The following is a 4,295-nucleotide window of genomic DNA, read 5'->3' on the forward strand; positions in this document are numbered from 1 at the left end:
GAAGGCCTCAGGAAACTTTCAATCATGGCAGAAGGCGAAGGCGGAGCAGACATGTCTTACATGGCCAGAGCACGAGCAAGAGAGACCGAGGCAGGTGCCACAGACTTTTATTTATTTTATTTTTGTGTCTCTTTACAGCTAGATAGAGCTCTATATCTATCTATATATAGAGAGATAATATATGTATTTAAATATATATTTGAATATATATACATTTATATATATAGATTTTTTTTTTTATGTATTTAAATATATATTTGAATATATATACATTTATATATATAGATTTTTTTTTTTGAGGTAATCTCAATGCCACCCAGGCTGGAGTACAGTGGCACGATCTTGGCTCACTGCAACCTCCCCCTCCTAGGTTCTGGTGCCTCAGCTTCTGAGTAGCTGGGACTGCAAGCATGTGCCACCATGCTTAGCTAATTTTTTTGTATTTTTAGTAGAAACAGTGTTTTGCCATGTTGCCCAGGCTGGTCTTGAACTCCTGAGCTCAGGCAATCCACTTGCCTTGGCCTCCCAAAGGGCTGGCATTATAGGTGTGAGCCACCATGCCCAGCCTATTACATACTTTTTTTAATTTTATTTTTTATATTTTTTGCCACACACTTTTAAACAACCTGCTCTCACGAGAACTCACTACCATGAGAACAGCATCAATGGGATGGTGCTAAACCATTCATGAGAAATTCATCCCCATTATCCAATCACCTCCTGCCAGGGCTCGCCTCCAACATGGGGGATTACATTTCAATACTGAGATTTGAGCAAAGCAAGTATCCAAACTATATCAGGTCCTAATTATGGTAGGTCATTATTTTTATAACATAAGAAAGAGCAGTCTGAGGGACCAGAGAGTGACTCTGCTCTGCTGAGATCCTCTCTTCATGGCAAACACACGCATTTCCAATCTGTTGGGAACATGAGCTCACAGCTACACGCCACACTGGGAATTGCCCTAAGCTACTGGGATCTGCCCAAAGGCATACCCTTGCAAGAGCAGCCCATGGCCAGTGGCTCCTTGATGTAGACAGAGTTTCTCAATCTCAGCACTATTGACATTTGAGCTGGGGGGCAGGGTTATCTTGTGCATTGTTGAATGTTAAACAGCACCTCTGGCCTCTAATTAATGAATGCTGCAGTGGACACTCGCCACCCCTGCTTCCCAGTGTGACAGCCAAACACCTCCTTAGGAGCAAAAGCACACTCCCTTCACCTTGAGAATGACTGATGTAGGAAAACAGAGGTTCCTTGCCTCAATTTGGAACAGTGCTGAAGGGCAGGGCATCCCAGCTCCAAAACTCCATGTTGGTTGCAACCTCACTGAATGCAACTTCTCACTCTGCCCCAGTCTGCCTTCCTCATGTTCTTTTTTTTTTTTTTTTTGAGACTGAGTCTTGCTCTGCCACCCAAGCTGCAGGACAGTGGCGTGATCTTGGCTCACTGCATCCTCTACCTCCCAGGCTCAAGAGATTTTCCAGCCCCAGCCTCCCAAGTAGCTGGGATTACAGGCCCCTGCCACCATGCCCACCTAATTTTTGTATTTTTCGTAGACCTCTACGATTTTGGGTTTTGCCATGTTTTGGCTAAGCAGGTCTCAAAATCTGACCTCAAGTGATCCACCTGCCGCAGCCTCCCAAAGTGCTGGGATTACAGGTGTGAGCCACCATGCCTGGCCTTTCCTCGTGTTCTTATAGGATTTTCCAATACTGATCCCCAGAAATCTTCACACCCAACTCTGTACTTCAATTTCTAAAAAAAAAAAAAAAAACCCTAATGTATTAGTTTGCTGGGGCTGCCATACCCAAGTACCAAATACTGGGTACTTGAACAACAGAAATTTATTTTCTCACAGTTTTGGAGGCTGGAAGTCCAAGATCAAGGCGTCAGCAGGACTGATTCCTTCTAAGTCCTCTCTCCTTGGCTCGTAGATGGTCATCTTTCGGGGTCTTCACATGGTCTCTCCTCTGCGTGTGTCTGTGTCTTAGCCTCTTCTCATAAGGATGCCAGCCATATTGGATTAAGACCCACACACATTTGTTGGGGAGCAAGGTTGTCCTGTACATTGTAGAATGTTAAACAGCACTCCTGGCCTCTAATTAATGAATGCCTGCAGTGGGCGCCACCAATGCAGTGACTCACGCCTGTAATCCCAGCACTTTGGGAGGCAGAGGCGGCTGGATCACTTGAGGTCAGGAATTTGAGACCAGCCTGGCCAACATGGTGAAACCTTGTCTCTAATAAAAATACAAAAATTAGCTGGGTGTGGTGGTGCATGCCTCTAATCCCAGCTACTCGGGAGGCTGAAGCATGCACATCGCTTGAACCTGGGAGGTGGAGGTTGCAGTGAGCTGAGATCGTGCCGTGCCATTGCACTCCAGGCTGGGTGCCAGAGTGAGACTCAGTCTCAAAACAAAACAAAACAAAACAAAAAAAGGCCATATCTTCAAATACTGTCACATTCTGAGGTACTTGGGGTTAGGACTTCAACATGAGAATTTGGTGCCAGGACACAATTCAGCCCTTACCACCAACAGCCCTTACACCATGGGAGGCTGGTTCCGGTCCAGCATATGAACTTATTCCTGGGATCCATCCTGGTCTGCTCGGCTCCAAATGCGGTTGGGAAATGCTGGCATGGTTCTGGGGTCAAACCTGGGTTCAGGCGAAGCTGGTAAGCTAATTGTTAATTCGCGTCCCACCTCAGACATCTGTCCTCCGGGGATTTCTCAAGGCTGTATGATCTGGATCCAGCACACACCTTCTCAAGCCCAACCTTCCTCTTCTGTCCTTAAATTCTAAACTGAATTTCCACAAGCCTAGTGTCCAAGCTGGCTGGAATAGAACCCTGCACAATAAAGGCAATGTGGGGTAGGAGGGCAGGAAAAAGGAAATAGGAGGTGTGAAGGAAAAATAAATATTAGGACTCCCAAATCATAAGCTAAAAGGAAAAGTCAAGCTGGGAATGGCTTAGGGCAAACCTGCCTCCCAGTCTATTCAAAGTCATCCCTCTGCTCACTGAGATAAATGCGTATCTGATTGCCTCCTTTGGAAAAGCTAATGAGAATCTCAAAAGATTGCAACTGTTTGTCTCTCACCTATCTGTGACCTTGAAGCCCCCTGCCGGCTTTGAGTGGTCCTGCCTTTCCGGACTGAACCAGTGTTCATCTTACATATATTGATTGATGCCTCACGTCTCCCTGAAATGTATAAAATCAAGCTGTGCCCGGGCCACCTTGGGCACATGTCATCATGACTTTCTGAGACTGTGTGACAGGCACACATCCTTGACTTTAGCAAAATAAACTTCCTAAATGGACTGAGACCTGTCTCAGATATTTTGGGTTAACAGAGGGTAGGGTACAGAAGTGATATTCAGTTACTTCCCTATCGTCCCCACCACTTGGGACATTCTTAGACCATAGGTTGCCAACCAGTAGGTTGAAACAAATCCAACCCACAGATACAATTTTTTTGGCCCACTCAGTATTTTTAAATTTTTCAATTAATTTCTAATATTGTAAAATCAAGGATTTGGGGCTTCTCCTAAAAACTCTAATGATGTGAAAAAACTGGGCTTTCATTGCTGCATGGCAAGAATTAGCTGAGGCTAACTAGGTCTTCCCTTTTTAGTTAGAGTCTGTCCTTTCCGATTTGCCACAGTCCCTACCATTCCCTGTTGCTTTACACCTAGTCCGTTTATTCCTTTATGCAGGCATTTGGGTTCATAACTCATGGTTTGAATCTCCTTCTCTTCATTCTTAATGACTTCGCTGTGAAAAGTCTGAGCGAGAGCTCCAAATTCATTTACTGCTTAATCATTTCCCAGCTTTTGGGAGCTGGGGAAGTGGTACTCTGGTAGTCTTTCTTTCTGCTCCCTGATTGAGGGAGATGCCAAGCTGTAGGTCATTTGGAGTTTCAATAAAGTGTCCGACAAAGTTGCAAGACAAAATGCCAATTAAAAAAAATATTAGTGTTTTCCTACACCAGCAATAACTAGAAAATTAAATACTAAGTAATATTAAATGTAAATAAGATTTCATTTACAGTAGTGACACAGTCGTAAAGTATCTAGAAATTAACCAAACTATGAACTCATTAGATGTTTATCAAGGAAATTTAAAAAGTCTACTCCTTGGCCAGGCGCACTGGCTCACGCCTATAGTCCCAGCACTTTGAGAGGCTGAGTCAGGCAGATCACGAGATCAGGAGTTTGAGACCAGCCTGGCCAATATGGTGAAACCCCATCTCTACTAAAAATACAAAAATTAGCTGGGTGTGGTGGTACG

This window comes from Mandrillus leucophaeus, unplaced genomic scaffold (assembly GCF_000951045.1).
Source record: "Mandrillus leucophaeus isolate KB7577 unplaced genomic scaffold, Mleu.le_1.0 Scaffold1498, whole genome shotgun sequence".
Taxonomy (NCBI): domain Eukaryota; kingdom Metazoa; phylum Chordata; class Mammalia; order Primates; family Cercopithecidae; genus Mandrillus; species Mandrillus leucophaeus.